We start from the raw sequence: 23,039 nt of genomic DNA on the forward strand, positions 1-23,039 counted from the left end.
GAGAGGTATTCAGACTGAATCATACCTCTTGGGTCTGAAAACCAGACCGAAATTGTGTGAAGGTTTTCTTTTGACCAGTTTGGAAATGCTGCAGGAACAGGCATATACAATTAGAATGACAAAGGACCCAATTCCAGTGTTTATTCATGTGAGTAGTCCCATGGGAGTCAATGAAACCAACTGTAATAAGTGGGATGAAGCCATTAACGTCAGTAGGACTACTCATATGAGCAAAGGGCTGCTGCATTAGGATCAAGGAGTCAATTTATGCTCATTCTCTAATACTCTTTAAAATGCAAATAAAAATATATAGGTTAAATAATCGGTACAAAATTGGTCACAGAAATGTGAACAGAAGGAATAGAAGGTACATATTTTACTTGAAGTTTCTTCATCTTCGAAAATCATTGCATTCATTGATTGACAGATATTTACTGACAGATTTGGAGAATGATCACTCTCTGTTTATGGCTGTTAGACATTAATTTTGTTTGTTTTATTTTCTGTGAATGAGCTTCTACCCCCTAAACTCATGTTGAGAACTTAGTCCTGTAGTAGTCCCATGGAAATCAATTGCACTATGTGAGGAAGGGTGCCAGAAACTGGCCCTATTTTTGCTGGGAACTGTTGTCCTCTCTAGGATAACCTTGTTCGTCTTATGCAATTATTGTCTGGCTCTGCCTGTTTGTGGTACATCCCTCTCTGCCACAGGTTGGAAAACATGTGGGCAGAAAGTCAGCGAGTCTGAGCCTAGTCTACACATAACGTTGTTCTGATTTAACTAAATACGTTTAGAAACTGATGTAGCAAAATTGGTGAGTATTCCTTATGGGGGCACAAGTGGGTTTAAGAGTGTCTCAAATTGATTTAGCTTAACAACGTCAGTTTCTGAAGAGATTTAATGAAGATGGTATAATTGTCCCGTGTAGACAAGTCCTTATTAAATATACACCTTTTTAAAGCCTTTATTTTCTCCTTTGTTGTGTCCCCAGCAATTCTCTATCCAGAACAGCTGCTCTTGTTCTGTCAGCAGGAGTCTACAGTATTCCCAGTCCAGACTTGCTTGGGAGATGAGAAAAAGAAGCTGGGTCTTCACTACGATTGCTCCTTATTTCTTCCTTTGTACTTCCTCCTCTCACTCTTGTAGCAGTTGCACACAGATTATTGAGCAGAACTCCATTACCGTGTGTTTCCAACAACAGTGGTTGCCCATGCGGGTCGACGTGTTTACACTGTGAGAGGTTGTAAATACTTTTGTCAGTTTGTTATAAAATATGACATTTTCAGAGTGTGTGTGTGTGTGTGTATGTGTGTGTGTGTGTGTGTGTGTGTGAACCCTGCAATTGTGGAAAAATCCTACTGATCTGGAGATTTCCCAAGCCTCACTGCCAGGTGTCCTGAACTCACCAGAGGTCTTTCCTCATACGTGGAGCTCTGGTTCATGATCGGTAAACAGGAAAACTTGTGACATATGGTAGAAAATCCAAGGAATTGTATTCCGCATAAGTCTGAAGAGAGTGGGTGGTGGGGGAGGGCCAAAAATTAAAAAAAAAAGTATTTAAATTCAGGTTTTTTTCTGCCAAAATCATTCCTGGCACCCTCAGCAAGACTCAGTGATAACTACTGGTTGAGATCTCCCTAACAACCGTCTCTTTTGTGTGGGTTTGTATGTTAAAACCACATGACTTTCAGGTCTAAAAGTAGGTGTTTTATAAACACAGAAATTACTGCAACTAGCTGAATGAATGACTTTCCCCCCCTTTGTAATAATAATGTCAGAGCTGTTATTACGTTTGGCCCAGGGAACAAATTGGAAGTTTTTCTTAGAAGGGAAGTGCTTCCAGCTCCATGTCTCTTTCAAGAGTTCCATTCCCATATACTTGCTGGAAACCTTTCAGGAAACCACATTCCCTTTCTCGTCCTTATTCAGCAATGTGTTCTGTCCCAGCCAGAATAGTTCTCAGACCACCTCATCAGCCAGGCCTGGGAATGGAATGTGACAATGAGGGGGCAAAAGGGTTGGGGTTTAGAATCTGTCTTTATGCTGCATTTAAGGAGAAACATTTTTTTTTCTTATGAAAGGGCTTTCTACATCCATAAGCATGTTTAGAAAGATCTGCAGTTTCTAATTTCCTAGTACGGAGCAGGAAAAGAATGTGGGAAAAGTCACATGATCAGATCCTCAGCTTGTTTAAATCAGCATATCTCCACGGATGTCCTATGAAGCTATGCTGATTGACACTAGTTGAAGATCTGGTCCAATATTTTGAATTTGCTCATTCTGTTGCTGATCATCACTGGCTCTAGATGGTAGCCCATCTGTGACAGTACATGCTCGTGTCTGAAATATCAATATGCAGAAGATGTACTGAAACTTTGCTTTAGTTACATTATCTAAGCAACAATAGTTAAAGAGAACTAGGTGAAGATACTTTACTCATGTTATAAGAGTCAATGCAAAAAATCAAAGGGAGGCAGGAAGGAGAAAGGGGGACAACAATTAACTATGACTGACTGAGAAGACAGAATGACATTAGCAGTTGAGAAATTTAATTTTTTTTCTCACTGCCAAAAAGCCCAAGGAATACACATTTCATTTTGGTGAGAAATATTCTGATCAGTGTTGCACTCTAGGCAATGTAGCTTGGGTCAGGACAAGTCATTTTTTGGTTTTCATTTTGTTTTTGTTTGTTTGTTTGTTTAAATTAAACAATTCACAGGATAATTCAGCCAAGTATGTCAGTTTGCACAAAGTTGGGTTATTGGGCAACACCACCATAACACAGAACAATCACTCCTCAGCTTCTGTGGCCACAGGGACCGTTAAGCTTTTCAAGATAAATTTCCAGTCACAGTTAGGATAATTGTACAGTTTTGGTTTGTTTAATCTTTTGATTGTTTTGATTGTGTTGTGTTTGGGTGATGAAGGTTATCTCTACACCACCGTTCTCTCAGACAAATCATTTATCCTCTCTGAGTTAACCTGTTTGTAAAATGGGAGACAATATTATTATTAAAATTATTGAATAGGCATATAAGGGGTGAAATCCTGGCTCCATTGAAGCCAATGGCAAAATTCCCATTGCTCTAAATGGGGCAGAATTTCACCAAAGATGTTCACTCCATAGGGAGTGAGTACGGATTGTCATCTCTATTTTTAAAGATTTGGAAACTGAGGTTCAGAAATGTTAGGACCAGATTTTCAGAGATGGGCATTTAATATTTTGCCACCAAGTCCATATCTGGGCACATAATATGTGGTCTCCACGTTATTGAAAGGTGTAGGTGCCTAATGATGGATTTGGGTGCCCAACTTTAGGTATGGAAATTTGAATTTTTTTGCCTAAGTGACTTGGATTGTGGATCTGTGATTAAGTGGACCAGGCATGAAGTGGGAATTGGGAGACTGGTTTTAACAGTTCAGTTCTGACACTGAATTTCTGGGTGTCCCTGAGCATGTCATTAATCATTTTGAGCTTCAGGTACTCATCTGCAAATTGGGAGTAATGATATTAAGCTACCTACTAGGAGTGTTGTGAGCCCTAACTGAATAATAGTTGTGAAATGCTGTGCAAGAGAAAAGTCACTCTGAGGCTAATGAATTGCAAAGATGGGATTAAAACTGAGGACGTTCTAGATCTGACCACTATGTTCATTTCTCTTAGACCTTTAGAGGGCTTTAGAGACATGTTTCCTCTTGCAGCTCTGGCAGTGAAAATTTATGAAATGAATGGCTTTTAGCGTTTTTGCACCCTCTCAGTCTATGAAGTTTGGGGAAAAATAGAAGTCTTTTCTGTTTGTGCAAAACCGAAAAATAAACTGGTGAAAATGTTTCACAAAAACATTTTCACCAGCTTCACCTCTATCAGTTATATTGTGAACTCAACTGGATTTCAAATTGAGAATGATGAAATTGTGATGGTATTTGTCACCCTTTATTGTCATATTTTATACAGCTGTATTATGACATGCTGTTAAAAAAAAAAAGGAAGCTCATGGTAGGTGGAAATTTTACTGTAGTAAGGAAAATACCAATAAGAAAAAAGAGTTTGCTTAATATCTATGCAATGTCTTGGGAGAAAATAACAAGATTTCAAAGATTAAAATAAAAAGAGGAAAAGTTTAAAACTTTTGAAGAACTGGAGTTCCAAGGAATAGAACATGTATTTTCCATTGACAGTCATGAAGCATATCTTGTAGTTGACTTGTCTCAAAGAAACGGAGTGGCAAGGTTTAAAGAGTATTACAGTTGATTAATTTAGTACCCCCAAATCTGTGTACTTAGTGAGGTCCATCTAAAAGGGCACTGGCCTGGGAGACCTGAGCCTTGAGTTCTGTTCTCAGATCTGCCACTGACGTACTGTTTGACTTGAGGTAAGTCAGGTAGGCTCAAATGTTCAAAAGTATCTACCATTCCCTCGTTGTTTTTTGTTGACCAATTTAAAGCACCCAAAGTTAGTGGCCATTTTTTAAAATGTTGGCCATAAATCCCTCTCTGCCTCAGTTTCCCCTTCTATAAAATGGGGCTAATAGTTTCCAATCATCTTTGCAATGTGCTTTTATATCCTGGAAGAAACACAGTATATAGGTGCTAACAAGTAAGAAATTGCATCAAGGCAATCTTCCCTCCACCTAAGGAGGCCATCAGATCTACTCCTTAGTGTGCTTGCACCAGTGATGCATAAACCACTCCACTCTAGGGGCTGACCGTTCTCCCCACACAGAACTACCTTCTGGCCTGAGAAAGAAGAGCTCAAACCTGGGTCTTTTGTGTGGTTAGTCAGAGCCTGAACCATTCACCACAGGGCATCCCAAAATGACATGTTTTAATTTTTAGATCCATACATTATCCATTACAGTAAGATACTGAAGAGAGGATACCTCTGCTTCTGGCCCTGTAATAACTGGGGCTTCAGACTTGCTTCCTTGAGGATGTGGGACCTCCTTTAAATAGACAAAACTTGTACAAAACTTTTCCTTCTACTTATATATAAATTACTATGGCTAGCTTTTTCCTCCAGTGATGCTGTGCCTGTTAAAAAAGAAAAATCATTATAATGCTGCAGTTACAGAGAGCCTGCCAGGAAGTGAGGTATGTATGTATGGGGGGGGGGGGGGGGCTTTGATTTACAACAGGAGGCAACACATGTTCTTATTGCCAGGATAATGCTGATTTTATTGAACATGTCTTGATTGCAGCAGTTAGAGGACAGTTAGGGAGTGTCTGCTTTTTTTTTCTCTTTCAAAATACTAGCTTGTGTATTGCAGTGAGTTGGAGGAGGGAGAGGGGGTAAAGATGGGTTCATATTTATAATTGAGGTGAATTACCACAATGATTAGATGATTAGACATCCACTTTGGGTTTGGAGGACATGCCTGGACCTAATCTTATCTGATCTCAAAAGTAGAGTAATAGATTAATATTAATAGTAATATTAATTAATAAGAATAGATTAGTAATATTGTAGTATGATATCAATAATCATACTATAAATAATGCTCCCCAGTAAACAGTCTACCATCACTCTTTTAAAGCTGAACAGGAAATAATTTCCAAAACCAGATGTAATATGGGGTTTGGGTAAAATCACACTCAAGTATTTAGACACCAGTCAGACCAGTCAACCAAATTGCGTTAGGCTATTTTAGCTGAAATTTAGTTTAAAGCAAGATTGGATGTGGGTTTCAAACTTGGTTATGGCCCAGAGACACAAAGCCTGAGTTTGTGTTACTAAAATGCTTTACTTGTGATAAACCCTGATTACATAACTATCCTGCATATGAACAAAGAGATGCTCAGATTCTACTGTCAGCTGTTCCATATTAGATGGAACCATCTCTTTTACAAGTCCAGTATTCTGTTACCAAATGAGCAAGCCTCTAAATCTCTCCATTACAGATTCTTATTTAAAAACTGAAATGCACACTTTGTTACTGTGCTATAGTATAAAGAAGTAGTGGGCTGCAGTGCATAGCGCACTGGCTGAGACGCAGGAGACATGAGTTCTACTCTCATCCCTTCCACTGATTTGGTGGGTAATATCATGTAAGTCATTTAGATGCTTTGTGCCTCAGTTTTCCCAACTGTGAAATGGGGATGGGCCAGAACCATTTTCCACTGAAGCCAGCAGTAGACTCCCATTGACTTCAGTGCATATTGGTTAAGTGCTTTGAGATCTATGAATGAAAAATGCTAAGTATTATTTATAGTACAACATTTTCCCTGGCTGGCATTTATTATACTTACCTGGCACAATCAGATTTATTGGAAATCTCTCTCCTCTGCCCATATGCATCACCCCTGTTATAGAGCTAACTTATCTTATCAACTTTCTTCATAATCCTCAATTCTGACCACTCTGTATTTCTTATTTGTGTTTGGGTTGTATACATTTCTTTGCAGTATTATAAAGACATAGTGGTTTCCCCCACATATAGTTGTAGTATAGTACAAACTGAAAAGAAAAGATTAGATTATAAAAAGTTCTCTGCATGTGGTTGATGCACCCCAGAGAGATACAACTGACTAGCAGCATTAAATAAATACATAAATAATAAAATAATAATAATTTATAATAAAAGGTAAAAATAAAAAATCCTTTAATTAATGCATACCGCATTGGACTACATCTGGAGAACTCCACAGAGATTAATTGTTTCTCAACCCTTTCCTCTAAAAGTATAAATAAAAATGCTAATGCCTTGGACACAGGGAGGAGACTAAGTTTTAAAGGTCTGAGAGATGCACATGCAGGCCATAAATGCATAAGGAATGACAATATTTAGGGATATTTCCAGCTTTGGTATCCACTAAATTTTACATTTTCTTGGGCTTCCTTTGATCAGCTAAACACTCTGGGTGAAACTTTCCCAATACAGACAACCTAAATTCTGCCAAGAAAACACACATACTCAGCAGTAGATTAAGGCAGAATCATGGATCTGGGCCTTGGGCTTGGAGGGGGCCACAACACCAGAGAGTTCAGATCCAAGGGTCTCTCCTAGATAGTGGTTTAGACCACTATAGGGCTGTGGAGACAGAGGTAGGAGTGGCAGAGTGTGAGTCAATAGTGTTATGAGAACCTTTCCAGGGTGTGGATGGGCTTGATTAGTTGTTTGAGTCCCTTCGGTTTGTAGGGGAGCTGTTGATTGGATTGAATCCAGCCTCCTATTTAGTCATAACCTGCTGGCGCAACAGGTAACTTTTTGTTCCCCAATGGTTACCTTTCCATGCAAAGCAAATACTGTATTCACAAATGCAAAGTGGAAAAGAGGTTGATGGCACGTGAACCTCTCCACACTAATGCTTGTATTTATGTGCAACTATTTATTTTGCATGCACAATGTATATTTTGCAAATGCAATTACTTGTTTGCATGTGTATCCACCTAGCTTATCGGCACAATTTAGTTGCCTGTGGTTGAAAATGTGGGCTTGTTTGATTTCAGAGGGACAATAAAGCAGTAAAATGATAAAATATAAAGTATGTACAGGGCAATTGCTTTGAATACATTTAGGACATTTCTGATTATAAAGTTGTCCTTTAGGTAGGTCTCTGGCTCTTTTATTTTCACTTGCTCTCCCTTGACTTTTCCCTTTCTTAGATAAGGCATTGTGAACGGCATGAGGTTTATTGTCATAATCAGTAACACAGACTTGTCTGGACCTCAGTCGATAGGTCTGCACTACATCAACCAATAGAGAGCAGACAGCAGCTAAGAATGCATTTCAAATAAAGAAGTTTCTTCTATCCGTCAAATGGAGCTTCCTTCTGTTGTCTTTGCAGGAGGTCACATTACTGGTCAACCTCCTCTAGAGCTGGAGAAATTCCTCAGAAGATCTCTTGAATTGCATTTCTGTTATAGATTAGGCTCCATTGGTAGGGCTATGCTATTTACAAGACACCCTGTGGCTTCTGAGAGGTGACATGGCTTTGGAATTCTGGTCTCAGGTGAAAAGTAAAGTGCTGTCCTGGCTGGAGAATGCAGTCAGGAAGGCACATCTAATTGATTTAGAGAGGATCAAATGCTCTGTGTAAACAGTGTTTTCACAATGCAGTCCCCTCATTAATTAGGCATCCACAGGAATGTGTTAATCAGCAAACAGTTACAGGGCAACATCAATCTTTTGTGGCCAATAAAAACTGCAGATGACAAGACCCTGAGAATAATTTGATATTTAGAGGGATTTAGGCCTATGTTTTCTCTGTCAAAAATCCATATTTGGGATCCCTAATAAATGGCCTGATTTTCAAAAGTGCTCATGGATGCTAAGAATTTGAAAATCAAGCCACTTATTTGGGGGGCTAAATAAGAATTTCAGAGCTTAACTAGATGCTCATTTTTTACATTAAGCTTCCAAAGCAGAAACAGACAATATTATAAATACCTTAGTGACTTACCTTGTGAGAAACCAAGGTGGTTTTTTTCCCTGTACCAATTATAGTTAACTTCCTTGCAGTAAAATGAGATTTTTTTGCTGTCTTTGGTAAAAAGACAGTTACCAGAATCTGTTCTTTGGTTGGGGTTGAGAAGAAAACCAATTGTATAAGAAAGAAAGATTCTGTCCCTGAAGACAGCCAAAGATTAAAAAAGAAAGAAAGACATGAATGAATGGAGATTTTGATGTGTGTTTTATTGTCAAATCAATTAATCTTTGTTAAGAGCAATTAAAACATATGGAAGAATAATATCTTTGGTTTCCCATCACATTTTCCATCTGCTATCTGCAAAGCATTAGAATTCCCACTTCCCATGATGTGCACTTCTGTGACATGGGTGTTCACAGGAAATAATAAGGACTTTATGTGGAGTATATAGATTGTATCTATATAAGCATCTGTATTGTATTTTTGGAGCCAAACTGATATAGTCAAAAGAAGCTGTGCTGATGTAGGCCAGCTGACGATCTGATGCTTTATCTTGGAGAAGATCTTCCACCAGTGATGATAATTACTCCTTACTGGTGCTTTTAATCTGTAGATTGCCAAGCACTTGACAAAGCAGTGGTAAATATAGGCACAGAGAAGTCAGTCATACAGCAAATGAGTAGCTGAGCTGGTAATACAACCCACTGACATGCTGTCTGAGTCAGGCCTCTTGACTTCAAATCCAATGTGCTATGAACATGCTGCTTTCCAATGTAAATGCTAATGTCCTACATAGAGTGAGTGTAGAATATGGCCCTGCTTTCTGAGGATGTGTATGAGGAGGCTAATTACAATTATGGGCCCTGACACAAAGGGGTCTGTGACAGTACTACTTCACATGGACATAAAGGTCTGCATAAATGGATCTCATTGCCGGATTGGGGCTCAGGGACTTCTTTCCCAGTGAAGCTTTTAGGGGCAGTTACAGTCATGTTTGTCTATAACCTAGCACAAAGAGGCTCAAGCTGTTTGAGGCCTTTAGGGTTTACTATAATACAAATGTTAAGTAATAAGGTCCTGGATGTCTATATAAGGCCACAGAGAAGTTTTGAAATGTTGTTCCTCAGAACAGAATCCAGCTAGAATCTTAAAATGTTATATTTAGAGATGGGAGCCAAACCACCTCTGTTATGAACACTTCCAAACTTTGAAGGGGCTCAAAATCTAAATCTAGACCTGCATTCAATTTTTTGCTAAGGGCCTCTGTCTTAATAAGGTGCTGAACCAAAATTCTGGTTCTCAAACTACTCCCCATCTACATTTGAGGTATGTTTACACAGAAGCTAGAAGGTGTAATTCCCATCTTGGCTAAACTTACATACACTAACTAGTGTGCTAAAATTAGCAGTGTGGCTTAAACCCATCCCCATCAAACTGGAGAATGCTATTTTTGTGTCGCCAGCAAAATTTTTATTTTCCAGCAAAATTCTCAGAAATGCAGACTATAGTAGAAGTGAAGACTCAGACTTTGTTGTATTGCAAAGATGAGTCCACAACATTTTCCGTTTTTTGTTAGATATAACAAAAACCGTCTTGCAAGAAGAGGCTTACAAATTCTATTTCAATAAACATAACCATGTAAGTCTGGCACTTGGACAGTCTCTATTATTTTTATCTGCTTTTGTGTTAGATCACAAAGAGAGCGACTAAGTAAAGAACAGGATGTTTTGAACATTGAACTCTGGTGCATTACCTAATACTGTTGCTGCAGATTTCATGTAATTTATCAGCAGGTGTCAGGAGCATCACAAAGAGCATGTTAGACATCATTTAATCTGTTTAATACTGACACACACATTCATAACTCATTTGTAAACTGCCATAGCAGTCAAAAATTTTAAACTAGTACTGTAACACGCTAATATTTCAATCAAATACAGTCTGAATGTCCGAGCAAGCCACTTTAGATTAAAACATTATTGTTCAAACAGCTGGAGAAATGTTGCATTGGGAATTTTTACTCCTCCACACTTCTTTGGGGATATCAGGAGTGAGCAGTCCTTGTATTTCTAGGTATCCACTATTGTGTGAGACCTTTGCACAAAGGTATTGGGTGGGGAAGGATCCATGTGCCCCTCAGTCTTTTGCAGATCTGTTCTGCAGTTTGGCCCCAAGTTTGCTGGTCTTGTCCTATTCCTGAGTGGAAAGTCATTGGTACAAAAATAACCCTTCCAACTAATCTAGGTGTTGGGGTCAGTAGCAAGGAGCTTTAGCAGAATTGTAAGGGGAAATTTGAACAGCATCTGCCTGCACAATGCTTGGTCAATGCTGTTCTTCCTTTTATTTTCAAGAGCAATGAAATGTACATAATATAAAAATCAGGTAAATAGTAGGCCCATGTTAGTGATGCCTGGTTAAAAAGGGTTTAGGCCTAGATTCACAATGGTACTTAGATGCCTAAATGCCAGGTGCCCAAGTCTGTATTTAGGTGCCTAAATCCTAGTTTTCGGCTCCACTGTAGTTCACAAAACTCTCGTTGAACAAGGCTCCCTAACTCACTTGTCAAATAAGCTTTTGCAGCAAAATGTTCCCTTGATGCCTACGTTTTTGCCTGTGAGCACGCACACTTCTGCCTCACTAAAGGCATCCAGATGCCTGTCTCTCAACTAAGCCCCAGAGCAATTCATGAACTGGGAACAATACGTGTTCACCTGCCTAACTTGTATGCAGGACCTGATCTGGCGGATGTGTGCGCCGGGGGGTGGTGGTGGTGGTGGTGAGGGAAGTGGGGGGAGGAGAGAGAGAGAGAGAGAACATGAGAATGACTCTGTAGCCTGGTGGTTAGAGCACTCACCCAAGATGTGGGAGATCCAGAGGCCAGTCCCCTCCCCTAATGAATCTTTAATTATTTATCCACAGTGGAACAGCTTCAACAGGAAAGACTGAGGAAGCCCCACATCAGATTATCCCACAGCTCAGTGATTAGAGCTGTTAGATTCCTGAGAAATTGTGGATCCTTGTTCAAATACCTGCTCCTCTTCAGGATGGGAGACTTGAACTGGGGAGCTTCCACAGCTGTGGTGAGTACGTTAAGCACTGGGTTCTGAAGGATGTCCTGGTCCTCCCCCCAGCTTCTTGCAAAACAACCCCCTTAGGCACCTATCTACAAAGAGGGTCACAGCTGAGAATCACTAGCAGAGCTAGGTATCCCCCTGCAGCCAGGATTTAGGGGCCTAGCTCTGCGAGAGAGTGTCACAGAGTCACAATCTCGGTGCTCTGAATGAAGCTCAGCCAGGACTCTGGTGCAGTGTGTCTCCCTTCAGGGCACACTCACTAGGGCAAGAAGCCTGCTTGGCTTCAGCACTTCCTGGGTCCAACTTTCGAGTTTTCAGCACCCCTGTTCACACCATGAGCTCCTCGCAGCAAGTCCGCCTTGTTGGGATACCCAGGGAAGACTTGCACACTCCCAAAGAAGAGACTCTCAGGCAGTGTTTTAAAACAGAAGAGCTTATTAGTCATTTGGGAATACACCATAGAACAGAAACCAGGAACATTCTGTAAAGTCCATCTTGGGGGTGCCCAGAGCCCTCACCCCTGAGTCCCCAGCCAGCACACTGACCAGCTTCCTGCAGCCCAGCATCAGACACACCTGTTGCCCCTCCTCCAGCCTTTATCTCGTTTCCAAGGCAAAAGGGTCACCTGGTCTCCACCCCTCCCCTTGCTCCCACTTGTCGCAGCTGGCTGGCTCCTAGTGAGATGCCCCCGACCACCTATTGCCAGGTTATGGAGAGCTTTGGCCATTCTCTATGTGCAAGCAGCTAGAGGCAGCCACACCTGCCCACTAGGGTCTCAGCAAAAATCACACCCTTGTCCTGCCACCTAGATATTTGTGTAACACGCAGGGGAAACTGAGGCACACACAATATTTATGCAAAACATTAAGAAAAAACCTCCCATTTCATCACAGAGGGGCAGGACTTAGCAGACATGCTGTGGTTGGCATCTCCCATTGGCTAGTATAGGCACTTCCCCACCTAGCATGTTGGCTTTTGGGAATCGCAGTTTAAGGGGCCTATCTCTCTCCATTGATTTTATAGGGAGCCAAAGTTCCTAACGCAGGCTTTGTGAATCCCATTGTTGTTCCTAAAACTTAGAAGTTGTGATGTTGAGCATCACATTCCCTAATTACCTTTGTGAATCTTATTGTTGGAGATGTGAAGTGTCCTGTCCTCTAAAGTCCAGATCCTGATACCCTTACTCAGTCTCAGTAGTACCGTACACCTCGAGTAGTCCCATTACTTTCAGTGCAACTACTTGAGGAGTAAGGTACTATCGGATAATATTTTCAGGAAGATCTTCAGTTGATCACTGCCCTTCGGGGTGTGGGGGTTCCAGGTTTGGTGTGCTAATTATTCTGATTATGAATGTACACTTGACAGGCTGAAATACACACTTGTGCTAAACATGTACAACAAAGTCTTGATTTTTTTATGATGTGTGCCTTTTGTTTTAAAAATATGAATAAAACCAAGGTGGAAGAAAACCCTTTGTAGTTAGGTAGGAGTGTAATAGTAGGGTGGGATCTCTAACCTCCAAAATGAAAAGTTAGATTATAACCATACCAGACAGAGCAGATGCTGGACCTATTGCTCTTATGCTCAGCTCTGTCTCAATGATTCATTTTCAACACCCTCTTCATGCTTCGCACTCTCTGTCTCCTGGCTACTAGATACGTTCTTCCACGGTCACTTAGCACTGTCTCCTCTCATCTTACCATCACATAATGTTCTCTGTAGACAGTCATTGTCAGCTTTATGCTCACTTATTCTCAAACTGGTGCCATTATTTCCATGGATGGCTTAAGAACATGAAGCTCCCTGTCTCTTCCTACATATCATCTTTCTCCAGAATTGATGATTCATGATCAGGTGGGACAAGACAGATTCCTAAAAGAATCGAGCAACTAAGCTAATGCAATGTGTCTGTGTAGCCTCTCTTCAGATAAATGTTAGTGGTTGAAAACACCTGTTAGAGTACCCAGTTCATGTTCCTGCCAATATAAGATTGATCCTTGTTGTACATTTACTAGTGCTTTGGCCCAGTTTAATTTTAAATTTTGCAGGCAAAAACAGTCTCACCGTGGTGATGAGATATCCCCACTTTGCACTTACATTGCAAATGTAAATAACTACATGAGGTGTAAAGCAAGGGGGATTGAGATCCTACAGAATCAGCATAGGCAACTTCTCTAACAACTGAGACAAAAAGTGTGCCTCTCTCTGGTCAATAAGTAAGAGTGAGCTGTACTACACTCTTTCTGCAAATAGCTTTTAATGAGTCATCTCCACCCTTTTGCAGGTACTGTGGATCTGAGTCTCTATTGCCCAGCACCTTATGTAATCATCTAGGGCCCAGTTTTGCAAGGTTTGAGCACTCTGAGCCTCATTCAAAAAAAGAACGAAGGTTGTGATTAACTTTGAGCATATGAATAGTCTCATTGACTTTAAGCACTTGCTTAAGTGTTTTGCTATGCAGGGGAGGGATAGCTCAGGGGTTTGTGCATGATCCTGCTTAAACCCAGGGTTAGAAGTTCAATCCTTGAGGGGGCCATTTAGGGATCTGAGGCAAAAATCTATCTGGGGATGGGCCCTGCTTTGAGCAGGGGGTTGGACTAGATGATCTCCTCAGGTCCCTTCTAACTCTGATGTTCTATGAAGTTGCAGGATCAGTAGTTTACTCTCATACAAAGTGAGCTTAAAATGCTACCAATGATGGTGCTGGACAAAGGGTGAATCAGTTCCTGTATCATCCTTAATTGCCAATTCTCACAATTTTATTGAGAGTCTTGTGATATTTGGTGTTTTTCTTAAAGCCTTAGTTCCAGGAATCATATAATTATGAGAATCTGAGCATTCTTTTTTTTTTTAAAGGCAAGTCTCTAGCCCTGGTGATTGTAGAGAAAAGCTTAAAAACATGAACCCTAAAAGCTCAAAAACCAAACCCAAACCCTACATTTATTTTTAAAAAAATCTCTTGATTTTTGAGGCAACCTCATGATTTTTTTGGAGCCTGATTCATGATCCTTGAATGTTTGGAGTTGGCAATTCTGCAACTGTGCTGTTCACCAATGATGCTGACAGAGTGTGAAGTCCTTGGGCAGGGACTGTCTTCTTTGTTACTTGTCTGTACAGTGCCTAGCACAATTGGCACTAATAAAAATAAATTATGAGGGTGAAATTCTACTCTTAGATACCCAGCTATGGCTGCCATTAAAGTCCTTATTTGCAAATAAAAGTTAGTCTTAATTTACTGTTTCAATTTAACATTTATTTACATTCTTAAAATTGGCACCAGGAGAACACCCCCCCCCAAAATGTTTTGGTCATTGGAATTGGTATTAAAAGAAAAAAACCCTCAATAAGCAATTAGCAAATGCAGCTACGGTCAACTTGAGGCTGGGTAGCTCATGTGAATTTATTATAAAAATAAATAAATAAAAAGATCCCTTTCTCCTGTCTTATTCTCTGATAACTCAGTTAGAAATGACTGTGTAGGCGGCAGGAGATCAGAAATAAATCTTCAGCTTGGATTTAGCACAACTGGGTTCAGCTCCAAAGCAAACTGCCTGCTCAATGAAGCAATTTGTATTTTACAATGACAGCAAATGGTAAAACTGAAAATCAGGAAATCCTACATGCTTTTGAATCAGAGCGCCGGCTGGGTTGTACGTCATACTTCGATGAGAAGACGTCATGGCCTCTGCTTTTTCACACTCTTATTCCAGTGACTCAAACAAGAGGGATTCAATTTTCATAGGGTACTTCTCTCTGGTTTTTGAAATCTATGTGTAATGACTAATTGGCTGTGTTTTCCAGGCGATTTTATGTTGCTTTTGCTCCAGTTACAAGTTGTACTAAACCAGTATATCCTCAGGGACCTATAGACAGTCAGCATTTTTAAGTGATATGCAGCATTCCCCTTTCTTTTAAAGTGTAAAACATTTACAAGTAAATTTACAAATGTATTAAGAACATTTCCCTGGTTGGCTATTAGTGTTTCTCCTCCTTTCTTTTGGGAACTAACACCTACTGGCCTCTCACCTTTCACACACTGCTTCCCCGTTTTTCCCTTTCCCCCTCCCCTGTTCTCTCCCTCCCTTTCCAGTTTAGCAGCACAAATTTCTGTTTGTGCCAGTGGGGCGGCCTGGCGAGACCACAATTACTCTACCCCACAGATTGACGAGCCCTCAGATGCCGCTTTACTGTACATGGCAGCCACGCTGGAGCCGAGGCACATCTGGAGTGGAGTAAGCTTACTAAGAAACAGGGGCCAGCTTTAGCTGGAGCCAGTGGAACTGAGAACAGTCGATGAAAGGCAGCCCTCCCGCCTCCCCCTTCCCCTTCCCCTCAGTCCCTGGGTAGATTTCCTAATGTAAACAGAGTTGGTGGGGGAAGAACACAGTAACTCTTTGCTGAATGTTTGTCATTTAATGTTCTTTATCTACTTAAGGTCAAAATAGTGCCTTAGTAAAACAGAAGCTTTGCTTTTAATCAAAATAGCTAAAAGCCGTACACATTACTGTTAAGAAAAAAAGGCTCGCTTTTGTGTTATTTGTTCCACTTTATGGTAATTTGGAGGATAATTTCATTATCTGCAGCCAAATTGGAAACAAGCTGTTGTCTATGCTAATGATACCAATGCATTATTTATGTACAGTAGGCGTGGAGTACTTCAAACCACAAGTGGACTGAATTTCTGGTTACAGCTGTACCACTTTAACTGGATGACTTTTTTATATTTGCAAAATGTGACTCTTCTTTTATTATCTGGAAATGAAAAAGATTATGGATCGCTGACTTGTTTTAAAAAATGGTGAATACTTTTTACGGCCCAGCGCCAACCTGCAGCCCAGTGAATGCTGTGCCTTCATTACTACAAAGAGAAGACATGCTTATTTTGGTACAGATGAGCTGATTTTCTAATCAAGTCAGCTGGATCTTTGAATTACATTATTTATAAAGGAATGGGAGACTTTTCTTTTCTTGTCAGTTGTCAAATGTCAGAAATCTTGAAGGGGATTTGATATCTCTTTTCTGTTTAATATCATAGTTATTTTATAATATTTTATAACAATATTTAAGAAATTAAGTTAGTTTTTCAGAAGCAATTAAAATAGAAAACATATGAATAAAAACAGCATTTTCCATTTAAAAATATGTTGGTTTTCAGTGGATAGACAAGAGAGAGCCCCAATTACTTTTCATAGATTTCTGTGTTACCACTGATGATAATTAAAATGTAGTGTAGTTGAAGGCGCACAATGTCGATTTAATTCTGCTTTCATTGAAATCAATAGTAACATTTCCATTGACAATAGTGGAAGCAGAGTTAGACCAATGCTGAGGATATTTGCAAATCCCACTCAATAAATATATAAAACTTGTCTTCATACAAGAGCATATGTCAGCCCCCAAACATTTACATTCACAGACTGAGAAAATCTTCCAGTGGCTGCAAAATCTTTGTTGAATGTCAGAGCTTCATCGACTCTCAAATATCCCCAACTAAGCTGTATATTTAAATGTGCCAAACTGTGACCTCAGATATGAGCATGTGGCTCCCATTGCATGGTAATGAAGCCCTGTCTGTGTATCAGAGGGCAGAATTTGATATGTACAGTAACTCACAAAGCAGGCTAGGCAGCAATTCTTGTAAGCTAGTGATGCAACAAATCCATAGGGCAGCCCAAATGGAGTTTCTGTAATTGCTGTTTTTTTATGAGACTGGGCTGATATGAAATAATATTTGTAGAATAGCTATCAGGCTAGTCTGCATAGGGGTCCCCCTCACCCCCCCCCGAAAATATTTAGGTGGAGTTTAATAATTTCCTTACAGGAATGGTTTTTGTCTTGCTTTTCTGGGAATTGACGTCCTAGTAACAGAGGACCACAGTCTGCTTGGCTCTTACATGAGTTGCACAGTGGTGATGGGAGGGGTGGGGGAGAGTGTATGGAGCTTTCTCTCTTGCTCAGCCCTTGCTCAAGATAGGATTGCAGTTCCTCCTTGCTTCTTTGGGGGTGCGTAGGCCCCCAAAGGGGATGAGGAGTGGTGAAAAAGTGGCTATCCCACCTACGCATTGGCAGACGGGGAAGAGAGGAGTAAGCTGCACTCTACAAAGTGGTGTAGTAACATTTGTGCGCCTGGAGCTCCTGGAGACAGAATGTCCCCAGGTGCTGTTCTTGGGAAAGGTCACCAGACAGCAAGTGTGAAAAATCGGGACAGGGAATGGGGGGTAATAGAAGCTTATATAAGACAAAGCCCCAAATATCAGGACTGTCCCTATAAAACTGGGACATCTGGTCACCCTATCCTTGGGTCGTGCATCCTTTACTATGGGCTGTGCCTGCATGGCCCAGTTGAGTTCAGGGATGGTTATGACAGTGGCAAGGGTTTGTTTCTGGTCAAATTCTCTGGAAGGAAAAGTCTTCCCTGTATAGAAAAGCCAATGGAACCAGTTTCATGAGTCGAGCTGGTCAGAAAAATGCAGATGAAACATTTTTGCTGTGGAATTTGCTGATTCATCTAAATCTAAACTTTTCACGGAGAATGTTTGATTTTGATGGCATTCCAATGGAACCGAGGCAAGGGCCTGGTTTCCTGCCCACTCGCCTGCCCACCTCTGAATCAAGGCTTCCAGATTCTGAGGCTGCAGGGCAGCCTGCCATGTAGACTCCCTCTGAGTCAGTGACTTTAGGTCTTCAAGATTTTGAAACCTGCCTGGCATGCTACTGTAGACATTTTGTCGAAATCGAACCATCTCTGTGAAACATTTAGATTTCAATTAATTGGCAAATTCTGACCAACAAAAAAAAAGTTTTGTTGGAATTTTTTTGATCAGCTCTACTCAGGAGTAAGGTGAACTGGATTTGACCCTTAGAGAAATAATTGTTTCTTCAAAAATAAAATAAAACAAAAACCGCCTTGAGAGTGAGCATGGTGTCTCCAGTCCCACCAACTGGTCACTCAAAACAATATGATAGAGTTGGGAGTAGGTGTTCTTACCTCATGGAGACGGGGGTATATTAGTTTGAGTTGGGGTTATATGGCGCTCATCTTCATTTCTGGCATGATTTCATGGTTTTAATTGATTCATAGATTTCATGTTCCTTTTATTTAGTGCCCATTTGATATGGTTTCAAGTTCAGGCTTCACAGTATGGCTAACACAGTGGAGTCTAAACCAAAATAGGAACACACTCTTGGTAAATTACTGCCCATTTAGTCCGTTGCTCTATTAAAGTCAGATTAATAACATATCCTCAAACTTGAACAATGAAGGTTTTGCAAAACCACTTTTCAGCAGCCAATAGTTCTTTTACCTGCAATTTCTTGCCAGTAGATTTCCTGTCCATATGGATGATTCTTGTGAAATTTCTGGAGAATGGTTTCTGGAGTTCTGCCATGTGTAGAAACTCTTTATTTCTTGGAGTTTAGAACAGATATGCTACATGTAATACAAAAGAACAATCACGAAAAAAATTGTAGAAAAATATGGCAGAGATATAAGAAAAAAGTTATAGTAGAATTTCACTGGAACAATTGTGTCCCCAAATCACAGAACCATATGTACCAAAAGTTACTGCTCCACCCCATTGGGGATGCTATAGTTATTTCCTGTTCTAAAAGTAGTGGTATCTCAGATTCTGCAGAGTTGTTGGTAATGACCACTTTTTAATAGTGGACATTGTATGGAGTTGGCTTAAGGCCTCAATTCAACATAGCACTTAAGCATGTGCCTAACTTTAAGTACATACCTACATTCATCCCTATTCAGCAAATCAATCTGTAATGATTCTCTTTACTCTAATGCAGCTATTTTGGATTTATACCAGGGTAAAAGACAGTAGAATAAGGTAAATTGGATTTCATTTTTAAAGGAACCTTCACTTGATCTCTCCTTTTGTGCTTGTACAACGTCACAACTAATAATTGTGCACACAAACTATGGAACATACATGCACAAATCACATTTGTGCAAGTGAGTTTTATGTGAATAAATTTCATCACCCAAAGGTGTAGAGGTTAGAATTTTCAATTATGAATGCAGATGTTGGTTCTTGAAAAGTGTGCATGCAGGTGTTAGTGTGCAAAATGTGTGTGCACAGAATGAAATCACTTAAATCATGTTAACAAAGTTAATACATTGCTTTAAAGACCTATTAATATCTTTTTTTTGCATCTAGATGAACTGGAATCTGCCTGAAAATAGAAGGTATTTCAGTGTTCAGATTTTTTCCCTGTCAAAATTTCTATATCAAATATTTCTGTTCTAGATAAAATATACATCAGTGCCATTTGAATGATATTTCAGGGTAAGAGTATACCATCTGCAATATGGTTACACACCTACATTTAAAATGTTTTGGACCCCAAGATAAACTGTTACACTTTTCAAATAAATTCTACCCAGAATCATATTGTATTTCCTTTTTCTGCTTATAGTGGGTTTTTTCTTTTTAGCAATGGAAGATTCATTGAACTGGTGTCTGCCATTTATATATTGGCATTTCTCAGAAGAACAAGAATGGTCATCCATTTTATATTTCTCCAACAAAAATATATATTCATTGTATAAATGTTCAGAATATAATTCTTCCCCAAATATATATGTACCCTAAAAACAAACCACAATAAATGTTAGAATAAGCAAAAACTAAAGAAAGGCAAAAGAAAGAATCAAGAGGAAAGAAGGATAAAATAAAATATGGGAAAGAAAACCACAAGAATAAAAATGCAGGCATAAAGTAGTGTAACATATGAAAAGAAGGTTAAAAAGTACAATTAGGGAAGGACGAAAAAAAGAAAAAAAAAACCCTACAGCATTATTGGCTGGGAACAGCGGACCATGGCCACTGGGAGCTGTGGGCGGCTATGCAATGTAAACAAACTGTCTTGCGGCCCTCCAGCGGATTACCCTGACGGCCTGGCCGCAGGTTGCTCACCACTGCTATAGTGTGTTGATTTTAATTATTCATAGAAGTGAATTAGGTCAGATATAACAATGGAAGACCAAATCAATATTTTGCAATTGAAACAAACCAAACAAATGAATAGCCATTGGGCTCGGGTCTGCTCTTAGATATGCAGGCACAGTGCCTATAAATCAGAGTGAGGATGCATGAATGCAACTGAGGACAGAGTTTTACCCATTGTTTCTAGTTAATTTTATTAAAGTCAAACCCAGTTGAAGAAATAATGTGTTTTCCATTAGTAATAACACCAACACATTATTCTTCCAACAATATGTTCAAAATATTACATTACTTTTTGGCCCAGTGAACTGCTGAACTGCCACTTACCACTGCAAAGAGAGGAGAGGTAACTAAGTCTATAATAAAAGGAGCAGGAAATTAGCTAAAAGGGTAACACAAATTTCACATGCTGTATTGCAAACGTGTTACTTTATATATCCCTTTAAATAAACAATCCAAATCTTCAATAGTTCACTCCCTCCTTTATTGACATGTTGCACTAAATCCAATTAAAGCATTGCTTCATCCTTATGTATGTCAAGTGGAGTAGATAGTAACCATAGTCTTGGTGCATGTGATCAAAAACCACAGCAAGGAGTCTTTAAGTCGTAATCCACAGGATGGTAGGAGCCATGCTACTTAAAAAAAATGCTTGGTGCTAGCGTGATTACAGCATGGTTTCCTTGTGCACTGTAGGCAGGGATATTTTTCCCGATAACTATGTAGTCAAATATTCCGTAGTGGGCAATTTACAGCATGATCTGGCTATACTGCTTGGAAAACCATGCTGTGAACAGCATTTTCAAAACATGGTGTCAACTTAAGAGTATACAAGGACACTATAAATTGTTATATTTTACATTTTAGAGTTTTTTAAACCTCTAGTGCTATTACTTCAAATAATTGACAAGAGAAGCCATGAGACTCTATAGACTATATGTATATACAATATATTTGTAAGTCACAGAGTGATAAGAGTGAAGCAACCTTTGCATAAGAAGTATATATTTTTTAATACAGTCCAGTATATACTGTGTTAAAATTCTCAGATTTCAAGGGGTGGAGTAGGAAAGGAGGAGTGGAAGGAGATTTTTAAACTGGTGAAGAAATTAAGCTCTTTCTTGGATGCTTACTCAATTTTGTTGTCCTTTAGGGTCAAGCTGTTGCTTCATTGTTAAATGGCTGATCTTTCCTTGTCATATTTTCCTGTTGTTCTTAATTCCATCAATAATTCTATCTTTAGGCTATTTGTCAGCCAAAAACCTTAAAAAAATAAACCACAGATTGGTTTAGAAGAGCTGGATTGAATTAGAAAATTTTTACACAATGAACCCATTTAAGTTTTCTTGCTGCTGCTTGCACCAAAGTAGTAATAAAGGAATAGTTCATGGCACTTACTTAGCTACTGAATTCTGATTATGCTGCTGCCGCTTATGGTTTTGGAGCTCAAACCCCAATGCAATAAGAGTGTCTTTTTTTTGTGGTTCACTAGACAGTTTCCTCCTTAGTATAGTGGTGAGCAGCCGCACCTGGTGTGTTTGAGTAACGTGGGCAGAATGGCTTTATTATAGTAAATAATCCTTCATTGGCAGAGAGAGGGACTGGTTGATCTAATGGTTCTTTTAACCCCCCCATACAACATTCTTATACACAGGGTCTTTGTCCTAGTGTCTAGATTTTTGGAGGCTACCTTCATGTCACCGTAAGATTCCACTCAAAATGCAAAGTTCCTTGTGTCCACACTATAAAATCCCCACACTGACATTTGACACAAATTGGCATCCTTGTGCTGCAATGTTAGCTTAGCGTCCAAAGACAGAATGGGCAAGGGTATCACTAAAGGATTTATTTCCTCCTCCATTGTTACTATTTCATATTTGTATGACAGGAGTAACCAGGAGCTCTAACAGGACTGGGGGCTCTCTGAGCTTGGCTCTGTACAACCATATATGCAGATGCAGCATCTGCCCTGAAGATCTTCAGGTAAAACTACTATGGATGCCAATATGACCTATGCAAGTAGAGCCATAGTGGTTGTCATTATACAGTCAACATTTGCCAATAGCTACCACATAGTTATGGAACAATTGTGTGCTAGTAATTAGACCAGGAAATAAGCATCTGATCAGAGATAAACTTCTCAGGTACCTGTTGGGAAATTTTGCTTTTTATTTGCAACCACTGCACATATGGTCTTATGACTGTATGTGCTGCCAAAATCTGTTGACACTAAGTTATTCTGAATTGGTACTGTTATGAGCTCTGGAACAGCTGTGGCAGTAAGACAGTTGCAAGCTGTTAAAAATACTGCAGTATTCTTCAGTAATGAAACAAAACACTCTAGTTATTGCAATGCAAATGAAAGTGTTTGGATCTATTGCTAAGAATACTGGTATTTGTATTAGGGTTAAATTTTAGGTTGAATAAAGCACCACTTGGTCCTTATCTTATATATTTTTAATACATATTTTTCAAGTAATAGCTAATGACACATACATGCTGGGGTAATTAGTGTTTCATTAGCAAAGAGTGAAGCTGAATGAAAATTAAGCTGAACTAGTGAAACTTTATTAAGCCCTTTGCACTGCTCTGTCCACGTGACTGAGCTGCTTCCAGCCTAACTTCACCCATTCCCTGTTC

General features: G+C 39.6%; 2 long non-coding RNA genes across 2 annotated transcripts; one reads left to right on the forward strand and one right to left on the reverse strand.

The window, feature by feature from the left end:
- Nucleotides 1-942: 942 nt before the first annotated feature.
- Nucleotides 943-8,552, reverse strand: LOC120396449. The gene is made up of 3 exons (XR_005593148.1): nucleotides 8,402-8,552; nucleotides 4,882-5,032; nucleotides 943-1,232 (listed from the first exon to the last, which is right to left on the reverse strand). It is a non-coding gene; the product is annotated as an uncharacterized LOC120396449 (long non-coding RNA).
- Nucleotides 5,980-15,870, forward strand: LOC120396450. The gene is made up of 3 exons (XR_005593150.1): nucleotides 5,980-6,046; nucleotides 11,288-11,448; nucleotides 15,603-15,870. It is a non-coding gene; the product is annotated as an uncharacterized LOC120396450 (long non-coding RNA).
- The last annotated feature ends 7,169 nt before the right edge of the window (nucleotides 15,871-23,039 follow it).

Source organism: Mauremys reevesii, linkage group 2 (assembly GCF_016161935.1).
Source record: "Mauremys reevesii isolate NIE-2019 linkage group 2, ASM1616193v1, whole genome shotgun sequence".
Lineage (NCBI taxonomy): Eukaryota > Metazoa > Chordata > Testudines > Geoemydidae > Mauremys > Mauremys reevesii.